This window comes from Herpailurus yagouaroundi, unplaced genomic scaffold (assembly GCF_014898765.1).
Source record: "Herpailurus yagouaroundi ecotype Mexico unplaced genomic scaffold, PumYag 210, whole genome shotgun sequence".
Taxonomy (NCBI): domain Eukaryota; kingdom Metazoa; phylum Chordata; class Mammalia; order Carnivora; family Felidae; genus Herpailurus; species Herpailurus yagouaroundi.
The window spans coordinates 15628548-15645219 of NW_024412441.1; the positions used below are offsets into that span (position 1 = coordinate 15628548).

The window sequence follows — 16672 nt, forward strand, 5'->3', positions numbered from 1 at the left end:
CAGATGGGTAGTGAGGAGGGCACCTTTTGGGATGAGCACTGGGTGTTGTATGGAAACCAATTTGACAATAAACTTCATATATTGAAAAAATAAAAAAATAAAATAAAATAAAATAAAATAAAATAAAATAAAATAAAATAAAATAAAATAAAATAAAATAAAATAAAATAAAATAAAATAAAATAAAGTAAAATACTTGGCATACATTGGGGCATCTGGGTGGCTCAGTCGGTTAAGTGTCCAACTTCGGCTCAGATCATGATCTCATGGTTTGTGGGCTTAAGCCCCGCGTCAGGCACTGTGCTGACAGCTCAGAGCCTGGAGCCTGCTTCAGTTTCTGTGTCCCCCTCTCTCTCTGTCCCTCCCCTGCTCATGCTCTCTCTCTTAAAAATAAATAAAAATAAAATAAAATACTTGGCATACATCAATGTATACATTTAAGGCATACAGCATGATGGCATGATTTATATATACTATTAAGTGATTACCACAATAGGTTCAGCTAACATCAGTCTTTTCATTTCGATACACTAAAAAGGAAAAAAAAGAAAAACAGGAAAAACTTTCCTCCTGGCGATGAGAACTCTTAGGATTTACTGTCTTAATAACTTCCCTATATACCATACAGCTGTGTTAACTAGAGTCGTCATGCTGGATATTATATCCCTAGCACTTACTTACCTTATAACTGAAGTCTGGACCTTTGACCACCTTCCTCCAATTTCCCCTCCCCCTTCACCTTCCGTCCCCAAGAACCACAAGTCTGATCTCTTCTTCTATGAGTTTTGTTTGGTGTCAGATTCCACATATAAGTGAGATCATATGGTATTTGTCCTTCTCTGCCTGACTTATTTCACTTAGTGTAATGCCTTCAAGATCCATCCATGTTGTGGCAAGTGGTAGGATATAAATATACCACACCTTCTTTATCCATTCATCCACTGATGGACACGTGGGTTGTTTCCGTGTCTTGGTGTTGTAAGTCATGCTGCAGTGGACACGGGGAAGCAAAGATCTTTTGGAATCAGTACTGTTGTTTCTTTTTGGATATATTTCCAGAAATGGAATTGTCGAATCATATGGTAGTCTATTTTTTAATCTTTTGAGGATCCTCCACACTATAAATTGCACCAATTTACAATCCCCCCAACAGTGCAAAGGGCTCCCCTTTCTCCATATCTACACCAGCATTTGTTCTCTCTGGTCTTTTTGATACTAGCCATTCTAACAGGTGTGAGGTGATTTCTCCTTATGGTTTTAATTTGCATTTCCCTAATAACTAGTGATGTTGAGCCTCTTTCCACACACCTGTTGGCCTTTTGTTGCTATAATACTAATTTAATTATCGTAATGATTCAAAGCCCTTCAAGATCCCCAAAAGCTTTCTTACTTATAAAGATTAAGCTGCATTTAAAATAATTCCATTGGGGGCGCCTGGGTGGCTCAGTCGGTTAAGTGGCTGACTTCGGCTCAGGTCATGATCTCGCGGTCCGTGAGTTCAAGCCCCGCGTCGGGCTCTGTGCTGACAGCTCAGAGCCTGGAGCCTGCTTCAGATTCTGTGTCTCCCTCTCTCTGACCCTCCCCCATTCATGCTCTGTCTCTCTCTGTCTCAAAAATAAATAAACGTTAAAAAAAAATTAAAATAATTTCATTGGTAACTATGTTTATTTTTTTAAATAGTACATAATACTTTTCTTGAAAAGCTATATAGTTAAAATTAAGCATAGAGAATTTTTTTCAAATATTCAAGGGTAATGAGTTAATAGTATGTCTCTTCAGCTGTCGCAAATACAGCCATTTCAATACAGAGGCATTCTTACCAAATTAAATTTTTTGACCTTTGAGAAAGATGCTTTGCTTGGTCACGTGTACTGGACATTAAATCTCTCCCTCACTCTGTCCTCTGAACCACACCAGCTGGCTAAGACTCAAGCCCACATCAAAAGAAACCAACAAAAATTAAACTAGGAATGCATGCTAAAAATAATTCAATAGCAGGGTTCTCCTCTAACCTAACACTGTGGCATTTACTTCATTAAGTGTTTCTAAAAAACTCCCAGTGGGAAAGGTACTTAATTTATTTACTGCATGAGTCTAACGAGACTAGGAAAGAAATTTTAAGTAAATCGTCATGGTTTGCAGCAGGATTACTGAAACAGTTGGTTTTCTATATGAGGCTTTCTTTTTCACCCATCAGTCACCCTGGTGCGTTTCAACACAAGCAATGAGATGTTCTTCTTTGGCATTGAGCATGTATTTCCTGATAGACCTCGATAATAGTTAAGTTCTCAAGGAAAAAAAAAAATGGCAAAGAAAACTGCTTATCTGTGAATCTTGTTCTTTAGATTCTCACTCTAATAAATAGAAGTCACTGCTTTGTGTTTTCAACATGTCATTAGCGATGTCCTAATGCTGTTAGACTACACATAGGCAAAGGACCTAACACCTATCACAGCAACAGGCTAAATGTGGTATCTGCGGTTCATTGCTTTCCCGGGGCGGGGCGGGGGTGGGGTGGGGGGAGGAGTTGAACAAAAAGCAAATGATCCCTAATTTGATTCTCCCCTAAGCTTTCCCTCTGTTCTTCCCAGCTCTCTACCACAAATTTCAACATGCCGTGCTGTCATTTCCCACTCAGAATTTCTAAAACCAAAATGATGATCCTTCCACCCAATCCAGTTTCTAACTTCCAAATTCCCTGACCCATTCACTGATGACATTATTCCCCCAATTTTTCAAGTCACATCTCTGATTCACGTACCACAGTAGATTCCTCAATTTCAGATATTCCTTAGAAGTAAGACCTCTGTAACTGACAGGTGAATGAACTGCCTGTTCCATTGGTCATCTTCTCCCCTAAACGCCCCTGTGTTTTAGGATATTCTGTAGATATTGTAGAGATCCCTCACCAGAGCCTGAAGGGCTATTTTTGTCAGGCTCTGAGCATTTTGACCCAGTGTCATAAGTCTCTTTGTACCCAACCCAAATTTCCTCTAACCCCCTCCCCATCCCCCTGAAAAGCCTCTATCAGTGACTAGAGCCACTCTCCCAAAAAGCTTTTCAGACACCAAAGCCAGCATCTGAAGAATGGTCTAGCGGTAGATCAAAGCTCCTCTTCAACAGAAATTCGAATCACAAGTGAGGCCACGTTCACTTCTAGGTATAATCTTTGTAGATGATCATATGATGTTAAACCCCAAATCCTCTGCCTTTCCCTGGCCACTCCCTTCTCAATCCCTTATATTATACAGACATTAAGACATAAAAGTATATTGGGCCAGCTCTATTTGTCACTTGACCTGGTGCAGATAAGAAAGTGGTCTACACAGACTACCCAACTTCTCAGAGGCTGTGCAGGCCTCATATCCAATAGCATCCTCCCTTGTGAATATACTAAACCATCTCTTGCCACATTCCATAAATCACAGCAACTATATCCTATGATTACCTAACATATTCCTTCAATATTAACTTAATTATCTTAACGTATTTGGGATGGATATTAGGAGAAATCCAGGCACGGCTATCATTGATAGAGCAATGACCCTTACATAAAATCGACCTTGCATTTAATCTGTCAGAAGTTTCTCCTGTTAATACAATCATTCAAAACTATTTACTGAGCATCTGCCATGTGTCAGGCCCTCGTCTAAGAGCTGAAAATAGAGCAACGAATAAGACAGACAAGGTCCCTGCTCCCATGGCATTTATAATCTCATTAGCTCTTCCTCTGCCTTTCTTATCATCGTGGCATCCCTTGCTTTGGAATTAGACACCCTTGATTAATCTGCACAGCACCTCCCTCTTTTGACCTTCTACCTAGTACAGACTAGCAACTCCCACAGACCAGTGTCACCTGCTCTCAGAGCAAGCTAGCTCTAGGCTCGCTTAGTCCTCAGAGAGGAGAGACCTTTTGATCGATTTGGACATTCAGGGCCATCTATGGCATGCTACCCTAAAAAAGCTTCATCTCAGCAAGTTTGCCCTTCTACCAACCTCTCCATCTAGCCAGTCACCAAGGTCTGGCCAAAGGTATTTTTAGTACCTTGCCTGGCACAAACATTAAGTAAACTTTGTCTTACTCCTAAATACATTTGCCTTTCTTGGATACAGGTTCTAACCCTGGACAACTAATTCAGCTTCTTCATTCCTCTTATGGTGCTTTTCATGCTGGTCTCTACATAACCATTCATGTTCTGCTTTCTTTAAGCGCTGATTTTCTTTTCAACCTTTCTTCCTCTGTCTTGGAAGCGGGGCGGGGAGGGGGGTGAGGAATGTCTGCCCTATCTTGCACGGTGCTCTCTTCTATACCGTCGGAATAAATCGAAGTCCACAGTAACCAGAGTGTCCCTTCCAGTGCCCCTACCCAAGAAGGGAGGGAGGAGTGAGCACTACAGGCTGCCATGAGAGGAAGCCATGATAGGAACCGGCCCAGAGTCCCAAGAGGACCTCCCCTTGCATGTGCACCATGCACTTGACACCAGTCTTTCTCAAGCACCCTAGTCCAAATATGGGAGGTCGCTTATAATATTAAGGCATCCTGCTTTACCAAAAATTTTTAAATAATTGGGAGTAAACATACGATGTATCAGACACCTCGCCTAGTTGCTACGACTGAATAATAAATTTAACCCTGACATTTCTAGCAGTCACGGGGAACATGGAAACATCGTGCCTATATCATCTGTGCATTCATTAATTCGATAACAATTATTGGGTCACTACTATGTGCTCGTCATACTCCTATGCTCTGGATCCCTCTCCTCTGGCCCCCATCTAACTCTGTGTGAAAAACAGAGGGGGTTGGGTGCATAGTGGGGTGAGCTGGCTGTCTGCGGTGAACCACAAAGAAGAGCTGCCTGAGAGCATTTCTCCCTCTGCAGGGCTTGGAAATTACGAGCACCACTAGTACTGACCATGAAAATAAACACATATAAAAAGTTATTAAAACTCTCATCAGAATGTGTTTTAATTCCATGAAAACGCATGGCATCTTGTGAATAGTATTAACACCAATGTAATTACACAGGATTTTTTTTTTTTTTTTCTGTACTGGCTCCACATACATAGATGCGGGACAGCGTGTATCATATCATTGCAAGTCCCTCTGGAGACCCCAGGAATACTGACATTCATTTTATTATCCGCTTCGAGAAAGGAAGTTTGCTTACATTTATCTTAAGAAAAACAAAAATAGAAATCAAATGAAAATTCAACTTTAAGCAAGTATGATAAAAACATTTTAAGTTAGCTTTACATCACGCCTTTCAAAATTTTATACAGGCACAGATTTAGGTTTTTATATGTTTTATGTTACCTTTGGCCAATTGGCCTTCCAATATACAAAAATCACTAGCTTATTTTATTATAATTCACATACATCATAGTCCAGGAATTGAGAGTGCAAAAAAGGTAGGGGACCCTTGAAAGGCTAGCAATAATGAAAGGGTAGGAAGAATGTTCTTTAAATTTAAGTACATATAGGTCAGAAGAAGTATACTGTCAAAATGAGGTAAATGAAAGTACAATTTTGTTCCACATTTAAAACGCATCCATAAAAGTTAGATAATAATGATAATAGCTGCCATTCATTGAATGCTTACAACGTGCCAGGTGCCAAGCTAAGTGCTTTATGTGTGTTTTCTTACTGCATCCCTACAGGAAACCTGTGCTTTATTAGCCTCCATTTATTTTTATTAAAAAAATGAGACACAGAAGGGCGAAATTATTTGCCCAAAGTCAAAATGTGGATTAAGAGAGGAGCTAATAACTTTATGCTGTGTTTTTAACCACTACACTACTGCCTCTTCAAAGAGGAAACACACACACACGCACACGCACACACACACAATAGAGGGAGAAATTTTGTTTGTAGTGTGACTTTTTTTTTAAGTTTTCAAAAAAAAAAATAGTAATCTCTATACCCAACGTGGGGCTCAAACTCACAACCCCGAGATCGAGTCGCATGCTCTTCCAACTGAGCCAGCCAGGAACCCCTAGAGCATAACTTTCTTGATGAAAGAAGAAGGAAGTTGACTTAATTCTGGTATAAACTCCTAATTTCATTGCAGACTGGTACTTTGACCAGCACTGCTCTACACTTCATCAATAAAAGGCAGGTAACAAAAATACCTATCGCAAAGGGATATTAAACATGAGGCTTAATGTAATCTACGTAAAGTGCTTATCAAATGCATTAAATAAATATAAATTATGATGATAATTATTACTATTATCAGAACAGAAGAGGAGATCAGGGCAAAGAGCATAGGAAAAAAATGGGAAAAGGCATACCACCTGTTATGGTATACTAATTAAAGGTAGCCTGCAGATTTGGTTCAGTGGGTTTTTGTAGTCAATACAAAGAAGAAAATGCTATGTGTTACATGATTCATAATGTCCATCAGATTTTTGGGTTTTTTTTAAGGAGCTCCAAAGAAGTACCACCAGTCCTTGTTCTGCATGAAGGTCACTGAAGATTTAAGGTCTGAATTTCAAAATTGAAATGAAGACTACTTTGCCTTTTGCCTTCAATTTGTAATGACAAAAAGAATTTACTGAAGCAAGCTAGAAGTTTTAACAGACTTGCTATAGAGGAAAATTTAGCCATTAATCTGTCATTTCAGTCAAAGCTAAGCTCATTAATAACTTCTATTCAGCTTCAAACTGCCTTCAATTTTTCTATTCCTTTCTGATGATAAGGACCTACATATTCAAATTTCTCCAAAAAAAAGTGAACAAATTTTATGAATTCAAAAATGAACAGGTAAATAATATTGAAGATAATACTTTTCTTGTAGGCACTACCTTTCTAAATGCCTTGTGAGCTTTTAAAATTAAAATATTTTAAAGAGTATGTTTGCCATTCTGTCACATAGTCATTTTTATAAACATTTCAAATGTGAAGATTTTTTGATCAGCATAAATTTGCAAGATAAAAATGATACCTTGATTATTTAAAGTAATATTAGCTAACACATTTTGAAATATGACAAAAAGCAAGAATGGTTTAAACAGAGTTAATTTTGGAGGAAAATTAGTCAGTAGACTTATTACAGAAATTCAATTTGGTGTAAGGTGACGGATTTCTTGAACTATATTGATACCATAAGAAATACTTTGTGTTATTAGTCATTATCAGCACTAAAATTCTGGGATTGTGGGTATCTGTATTTATAGAGTCCCTCTGCAATGAGATATAAGGTTTAATTCTGACCAGATTATAATCAGGATTTTAACATAATTTCAACTCCAACAAATAAAGAATAAATTACATAAATATTGACAAAAACCAACCATTATTATCCCCGAGTGTCAAAAATCAATTATAATCAGGAAAGAGTAAGAAAAATAATTTACTATGTTTAAATAAAAAAATCTCTGAAAACTGTCTCATATACCAGAAAGAGAATCATCCCTTTATATTACAAAATCCTTAAGGAATGAGAAAATTTCTTAAATAGAAATAAATACATTTTGCAGAAGGGATAAGCTCTTTCTCCTTGAATTTCAACTGTCCTTACTTATTTAGTTATCTTGCTTTGATATCCCGATCACTCAGCAACTAGTCATTTTCCGCTCTGTCTTTGCCTTGAAGCAAACACACATTAAAACTCTGTTTCTCCTTAACTGAGACAAACTGGCATTTTTATTTTTATTTTTTTATTATTTTTTTAATGTTCATTTTTGAAAGAGAGACAGAGTGTGAGCGGGGAGGGGCAGAGAGAGAGACACAGACTCTGAAACAGGCTCCAGGCTCTGAGCTGTCAGCACAGGGCCGGACGCGGGGCTGGAACTTATGAGCCCTGAGATCATGACCTAAGCCGAAGTTGGAAGCTTAACTGACTGAGCCACCCAGGTGCCCCCAAACTGGCATTTTAAAACAACATTCATTAGCAACAAAAACAAAAAAGAATCTCAACTAAAACTTCACACAATATACAAAAGTCAACTCAAAATGGAATATGGACTTAATTTAATGTAAGACGTAGAACTATAAAATTTAGACAAAAACATAGAAGAAAAATTTTCAGGATCAGGATTAGGAGAAGAGTTCTTAGAATTGATGTCAAAGCACAATTCACAAAGAAAAATAGATAAATTGGATTTCATCAAAATTAAATGTCTTTGCTCTGCAAAAGACCCTGTTAAGAGGACGAAGACATTAGCCGCAGACCAAAGGAAAATAATTGCACACTACGTATGCAACAAAGGACTAGTCACAGAATATACAAAGTCTCCAAACTCAATTATGAAAAAAGCCAAATAATCCAATTAGAAAATGAGCAAGACATGAACAGATATCCCACCAAAGAAGATATACAGATGGGGAAATAAGCACATGAAATACCTTCAACATCACTGGCCACTAAGGAAAGGCAAATTAAAACCATAATGAGATATCACTATACACCTACCAAAATGTCAAATAAAAAATAAGGACACCACCAAATATTGACAAGGATGAGGAAAAACTGGATCACTCATATGCTGGGAATGAACAATGGTAGAGCCACTCTGGAAAACGGTTTTATAACTAAAAATGCAATTGCTATATGATCCAGCAATTACACTAGTGTTTATCCCAGAGAAATAAAAGCTTATATTCAGAAAAAACAAAACAAAAAACAAAAAACAACTGTACATGCCTGTTCATAGCAGCCTTATTCATAAAAGCCCCAAACTGGAAAACAACTCAGATGTCCTCCAACTGGTGAATGGCTAAGCCACCTGTGGTACGTTCATACCACGAACACCAGACAGCAATAAAGAGGAACAAAACTTTTGGTACATGCAGCAATGTGGATGAAACTTAAGGGAATTATGCTGGTTGCCGGGGATTAAGGATGAGAAGAGGTAGATGTGGTTATGAAAGGGCAACAATGAGGGATCCTTGAGGTGATGGAACTGTTCTGTCTCTTGCCTGTGGTGGTGGATACACATACCTACATGATAAAATTGCATAGAACTAAACACATACACGCGTGCACACACATATACACACACAACTGAACACATGGGAAACTAGAAAATCTGAGTGAGGTTAGTGAATTGTATCAATGTCAACTTCCTGGTTGTAATATGATACTATTATTTTGCAAGTGTTACCATTAGAAGAAACACTAGGTAGGGGCACCTGGGTGGCTCAGTCAGTTAACCGTCCGGCTTTGGCTCAGGTCATGATCTCATGGTTCGTGAGTTCGAGCCCCATTTCGGGCTCTGTGCTGCCAGCTCAGAGCCTGGAGCCCACTTCGGATTCTGTGTCTCCTTCTCTCACTGCCCCTCCCCTGCTCGCTCTCTGTTTAGAAGAAACACTAGATAAATGGTACACTGGATATCTCTGTATTATTCCTTATTGCATGTGAATCTACAACTATTTTAAAAGTTAAATAAAATAAGTGAAAAGAAAAAGGATATCAGTTAAAACAATGTTCAAAATAGTTGAAATAACAACATAATTATTTCTGATTTAATAATTCCAATAAAAGTAGGATACAAACAAAACAATACCTTACCACGCTATTTTATGACAGGGCTACCCTTCTAAAACTATCGCCATAAATTGGCCGATGCAGCACATTAAAGGTGGCCTTGAATTCTTTGCTAATGGTCCCACTGAGAAGTAAGGTCTATTTCTTTTTACCTTGAATCTGGACAGGCTCTGTGATTCCTCTGACCAATAGAATATGGTGGAAATGACACTTTACCTGTTTCTGAACCCAGTCCCTAGCATACTGGCAACTTCTACTTCCTGTCTCTTGAAACACTCACTATTGTAAGCCAACTGCCATGAAAGAAATGTGACTACCCAGAAAAAATGATAAAGCCACGTGGGGACATCCTGGAGGATGACAACACACGTGGACACAGACTGGACAAAGAGCACCAAGGCATTTGACATGTGAGCAAACAGCCATCATCATTGATCAGCTGAGCCTTGCCAAATTCTTAACCCACGAAATCATGAGCAAAATAAAATGGTTGCTTTAATCCATTAAGTTTTAGAGCAATTTGTTATGTAGGCAACAGGTGGCCAAAATAGCTGACAGGGCCCATAGGCACTTTGCCTAGTTGTCTTCCCTCAGTAGGTTGGCCTCCAGAGGAATGGAACCATCTTCTTTCCTGATATCCACATGGCTTCTACCAAAATATTCATTTCCTCCTCTTCTTTTCTGTTTCTAACTTTAGTCTCTTTCTCCTGGAGTGCTCTGTCACTCAGCTCCAGGTTTTAGTCTGAGGGATGCATCTAGTTATAAGTTAACCTAAACCCTTGAATCCCAGCAAGATGTCCAGTCTAGTGTTTTTAAACCTCTTTTCATCGATGATCCACAGCAAAAAACGTGTTTTATATAAAAACACTCACACACACACACACACACACACACACACACACACACACACCTGTAATTGAAAGACAAGTTTCAACAATCCTTACCCTTACTATATGTGATTGATTCCAATATATTCTATCCTATCACAGTAGTCCATTCTATTCATTGTAGTCTTTACTAGAACCCAATCTTTCAGCCACTAGGCCAGAGCTTTGCCTTTTCTTTTTCTCCCCTTACACAAATGAGGGTATCATAGCGATTACATTATGGAAAGAAAAAATTCCCTATATCTTCTTATTGATAACCTTCGTGAAAATTATGCACTTCAACCTCTTCTATAAGGGAAGAAGAATAGATATTAGCGATCTAAAATGCTGACCCTTATGGGGGCGCCTGGGTGGCTCAGTAGGTTAAGTGTCCAACTTTTGCTCAGACCATGATCTCATGGTTTGTGAGTTTGGGCTCTGCAGAGGGCTCCGTGCTGACAGCTCGGGGCCTGGAGCCTGCCTCGGATTCTGTGTCTCCCTCTCTCTCTGCCTCTCCCCTGCTCTCCTCTTCTGTCTTTCTCTGTCTCTCAAAAATAAATAAATGTTAAAAAAAATTTTTTTAATGTTGACCCTTACAAAACAAACAAAACTGATGCACAAGTCACTTTCCATTGTCTAAACAGAGAAGAACATGCTGACATTTTGGTAGGGAGATCATTCATCTCTGCCTCCTTTTCTGTCTGTTCACAAAGCTCTTTCTGACATAATAAGAAGCTTCGCAGGAAAACTGGAGGTAAAAAAAAAAAAAAAAAAAAAAATTAAATTTGGGAGAAAAAAAACTTCCAGAGATGCCCTCATAGGCCAAATGGAAAGAAGTACCACAACTTCTCATTTGGACATAGGAATGGTCTGGAGACATTAATGGTGTGCCTATTGGAATATTCTCATATTTCTTAAAATTTATTAAAGTCTCTCCTTAGGTGGGCCTTTCCATTGATACAGCTGACTGCCCGCTGCTTCTTGAAACTCATTACTTTATGGATAAGACAGAGACTGTTAGTACTCTTGGAGTCCTCTGTACTTCCCAGCCTCCCTTGCATTTAGGCTGGGCCCATTTGACTACTCGGGTTCAAGTAGTTCAGATCAAGGCAGCAAAGAACTGGTGTCCCCCCCCTTCATCTCATTTTCCTCCTGCCAATGACAAACTCATAGCCCACAAGTTCCACCAAGTGTTAAAGCAAGGAGGTGAGGGCTAGACCTGCAAAGGACTCTGCATGAGAAGAAATCAACCTGTGCGTGTGGCCATTTCACTGTTACTTGTTTGTGGTTTTTGTTGTTACTGTAGCTTAGCACTGTACCCTCAGAAGAGTACTTGGCTGCTATGACAATACTCTCTGCTAATTGTCTCCTCCCTCTCTGCTCCCTTCTTGGGCTTATCCTTCCTGCACACTCCTTAAACATTGTTCACCAAGTCTCTGTCCTGCTCCCTGTTCACTTCTCTCCACTTTTTACCCTGTCCCAACACAATCTCATCCATGTTTGTGGCTTTAATAACCACGTGTATGCTCATGATTCCCAGTCTATAAAAGGACTGGGAATCCACCTAAGCTAGGCATGTCACTTTGGCTGTCCCAGAAGTACCGGCAATTCAAAATTTTCCAACCTAATGTCATAAGCTCTGAGTACACCATACAAGGCTCTCCCATGACTTGGCCCCATCTAATTCTTCAATCCTGTTACTTGACAAATGGCTCTTGACCCTTTTGTGAAGGCACACTTCTAGCAGTTGTCCGCCACCACTCAGCTCCAAAGTGTCACTGCTCATGCCGCCCCTTGTAGCTTCTCAGCTTCTCATTTTGCTTCATTTGGTTCATGCTTTATCCTTCCTTCAGCTCCTCCAGAAAGCCTTCCTTGAACCTCCCAAATTGGCTAAGTGCTCCTCCCCTGTGCTTCAGAGAACCCTATGCATTACCTTGATCTTGGCGTTTATCAACACACTGAAATTATCCCTTATGACTCTGTCTCCTTAGCTACACTATCAATGCCTCACACATCATATCCATTGTGTAGCCCCATCACCTAGCACAGAGGTTGGAAAACTAAAGCCCACAGTCTGGATGCTTATTCTTGGAAATAAAGTCACACTGATTGGTTTGCACAGTGTTTATGGCTACTCTGTCTTATAGGCAGAGTTGAGTAGTTATGAAAAGACCCTATGACCCACAAAGCCTAAAATATTTGCTATCTGCTCCTTTAAGAAAAGTTCAGAAACCCCTGACCTAGCGTAATACTTTGCACATAATACGTGCACAATACAAATTTGGGGGAGATTAAGGGTATATAAAGGTTCTTTAAAAATATGTATTCAGTAATAATTATAACAAGTTCACAGCAAGTGCTTTTATGCCCACCTCAATTCTGCCCTTGTAAGTACAGGGACAACACATTGTACAAACTCCTAGGTCAGAAATCAGAAAGAAGCCTCTAACAGGCATCTGTTAAGTAGTTGTTAAATAATTAAACAAACCACATTTATGTCAAGCCAAATATTCACTTTTATGGAGTTATAAGGTGACCCAATTTCTCCAAAAAGCTAATTTTGAGAGAACAGTTAAGGGGTAAGCTGGCTGGCTCAGTCGGTAGAGCACACAACTCTTGATCTCAGGGTTGTGAGTTCCAGCTCCATGTTGGGTGTAGAAATTACTGAAAAATCTCTAAAAAAAAAAAGAAAAGAAAACAGTTGAACATGAATCTAAAAGCATTTATAAATATTTGAAGTCAGCGTTAGAACAACCATAAAAACGTAAAGGGAAGGCCCTGAACCAAATCTGGACTAAGTCTTTGCTGTGCATCTTATCTCCCAGGGTGTTGAAGGAAGACAGGGAGTCAAAGCAGAGATGGGGCTGTACATAGCACATATGAGTTATGGGAAGTGCATGAACTGAATGTTAGTGACCCCCAAAATTCATGTTGAATCACTAAAACCTCAAAGTGATGGTAGTTGGAGCTGGGACCTTTGAGAGGTAATTGGGTTTGGATGAGATCATGAGGGTGTTGCCCTCATGATAGGATTAGTGTCCTTATAAAAAGGGAAAGTCTGTTATAAGATTAACAAGGTCTGAGGATCTTTTTTTTTTTTCAACGTTTATTTATTTTTGGGACAGAGAGAGACAGAGCATGAACGGGGGAGGGGCAGAGAGAGAGGGAGACACAGAATCGGAAACAGGCTCCAGGCTCTGAGCCATCAGCCCAGAGCCTGACGCGGGGCTCGAACTCACGGAGTGCGAGATCGTGACCTGGCTGAAGTTGGACGCTCAACCGACTGCGCCACCCAGGCGCCCCAACAAGGTCTGAGGATCTTATGTGTAACCTGGTGACTACAGTTGATAACACTGCATGGTATAACTGAAATTTGCTAAGAGAATAGAACTTAAGTGTTCTCACCCCCAAAAAAGAAAGGTAAATATGTGAGGTGAGGATGTGTTAATTAACTCAACTGTGGAAACCTTACACAATGTATATGTGTATCAAATCATCACATCATGTAAAGATATTACAACTTTGTCAATTACACCTCAATAAAGCCAAAGAGAGAGGGAGAGAGACCTGAAATCTCTCTCCCTTCACATGCAAGCACTATAGAAAAGCCACATGAGAACATAACAAGAAGATGGCCTCCATGAACTAGGAAGTGGGCCCTCATGAGAGACTGAATCTGGCAGCACCTTGACCTTGGACTTGTCAGCCTCCAGAACAGTAAGAAATAAATTTCGTTGGTTCAAACTTCCCAATCTATGTTGTAATAGCAGCCAGAGCTGACCAGCACCAGGTATTTGGAAATAGGAGGGGCCAGCCCAGTGGGTTTAGACAGGCTTCCTGTGGACCAATGAGGAAACTTGGAAGTTAATAATCTTTTTTGCTCTTTTCCTTAGTTTGGTACATGTACCACCTTTGGGGCTCAGAATTCTACAGGAGCATTTTAACATTTCCATCTCAAAGGTCCTTTTCCCTTTCACCTGTCCAAAGTTCAGCTTAAAACTTCTCTGGCATCTCAAGCTTGTTGTAATTTCTCTTTCCTCTCTGATGCCTGATAATGTTAACTTTATCACATATCTTAGAACTAGAAATTACCCTGGCTTGCTAATAGGTTGCTTCATATGGAGTAATCTGATTTCTTAATAGACCATAAATGTCTTATGAAAAAGAACTCTATCTTATATTATATTCTCTTTATTCTTGCTTTCCTTCACACTCCTACAAGTATAGACTTGGAAATGCAGAGATTCTACCAAGGGTAGACCAGAAGTACTTATGTTGCTTGCTCTTGGAAGAAATCTGAATGACACAAGCAAGGGAGGGGTTAAATAAATACCTGGGGGAAAAGGTTTGATCATTACACTAACAAAAAGAAGTATAGAACCTAAGAAAGGGATTTTTTTTTTAAGCTTTTATTTAATTATTTTGAGAAACAGAGAGAGAACGAACAGGGAAGGGGCAGAAAGAGGGGGGCGGTGGGGACAGAGGATCTGAAGCAGGCTCTGTGCTGACACCAGAAAGCCGGATGTGGGGCTGGGACTCACAAACCATGAGATCATGACCTGAGCTGAAGTCAGATGCTTAGCCCACTGAACCACCCAGGTACCCCGAGAAAGGGATTTTTTTAATGATGACATAATCTTTCTATGAATAGACTTTAGTTTGTTCTTTGTTGCAGTTTTTTGTCAAGAAAAATAACATGAACATAATAAAAATGCCCCCTTCATAGTTTAACAAATGAGAGTTTACCTATAATAAATACTAAACAACTCTAACAGAGAATTATAAAACAGGGCAAATCAGCAGTCATCATCACAAAGATTAAAAATAGTGATTAAAAAAGGAAATGCTTTCCATCTTCCAAATTGTGTGTCCGTTAATATAAAATATTTTCATTTCAATATTTTCATTTAATTGGCTAAGAGTATGCAACTAGAGGGTATTTTATTATGGATCATAATTGTTGAATAAAGTTTTGCCTTCTCTCTTCTAAAATCAGCTTTCCTTAAGGAACAGTCACAGTCTTATACTTAAATTAACAAATCTTGAAAGCAGATATGCATTGATAGTCTATCAGTGTTCTTTTTCCTTCCAAATAAATACCTAAACAAACCAGCTTGAAACAGTGTCGAAACCATCAAAGTCCAGCCAGCAAGGGGGTGTACCCTGAAGGGTTCTTCACCAAAAACTGAGTAAGTTACAATTTTTCGTTACCATGGCAAACTAGAAAAAGCTATCACATCATCAACTACTACCAGTTAGACAATGATTGGTGCACAGAACTAATTCCTAGGTCAATGGAATACAGAGGGACTGAAATACAGGCTTGGCAATGTTTGAAGGAAGTTTGACCGAAGGGCATGGGACATGGGAAGGCTGGTAATGCAGAAAGGGAACAGGGGCACAGGCTGTGGCAAAGGATCCTTATCAGAGGGTGCATGAGAGCACCGGGAAGAGTTTATGAAAGGAAAAAGACTATTCAATTGATGAGGTATGGCTGGTAAGTTTAGAAACATCAAAGATAAACGCGATTCTACTTGATGATTTTTGCCAGAAGTAAGCCTTCTATCACCTTTATATTTTCTAACGTATGATCTAATTCAGACATTTGAACTGTGCCTTAAAACTATTCCCTGAGTAGAACCAGTGTTTAAATTTATCCAAGTCTTGGCTGAGCTAGAGCTTATGAAGTAGTTATTCTATCAGTTGGAGAAAGTATCAAGAAAGTCAGACTAGGATGTGCCATACGCACGGAGCAATAGAAAACGTAAACTATACAAGTCCCTTTCCTTACTCCTGCTCCAAATTACAGTGCTAGATTTTACAGAAATATGTAGCACTTTCAATAGACCCTTCAAAAGTGTGATGGAACATTTCTCTTTTGTTCTTATATATTCTCTGGTGTACACATGCATAACACAGTTAGTGATTCTACCTCACCCACAGAAAGTGTCTAGTAGTAAGAGAGTGTCAATGCTTTCTCAAAAGAAAGATAGACACATGGTTATAAACAAAGAGAAATAAACTACTAACAAATTACCCAGGCTTAGACTGGGGTGTGGGGGGTGGGGGTGGGAGGGGGGTGAAAAGACTACCTTTGCAGAAAGAAAAGAAATAACATTGTCATATATTTGTATACAAAGATTAAGACTTGTCATAAATATATATATAATATTTACATCACATATATTAATGTATATTATACAAATTGAAAGTTAGTGCTAAGTATAATCCCCAGAAAACATAATTTTTTTTAAAAAAGCTAAGAAAATGCTAACAAAATTCAGCATTCTTTCTTAATAAAGACTCTCGAGAAAG

General features: G+C 39.1%; 1 protein-coding gene and 1 long non-coding RNA gene across 7 annotated transcripts in view; one reads left to right on the forward strand and one right to left on the reverse strand.

The window, feature by feature from the left end:
* CAMKMT (calmodulin-lysine N-methyltransferase) overlaps positions 1-16672 on the reverse strand; it is a 413830-nt gene that overhangs the window by 241023 nt on the left and 156135 nt on the right. The gene's annotated exons all lie outside the window — the stretch shown is intronic.
* On the forward strand, positions 13021-13762 carry LOC121016356 (uncharacterized). Its single transcript, XR_005784241.1, has 2 exons — positions 13021-13434; positions 13667-13762. It is a non-coding gene; the product is annotated as an uncharacterized LOC121016356 (long non-coding RNA).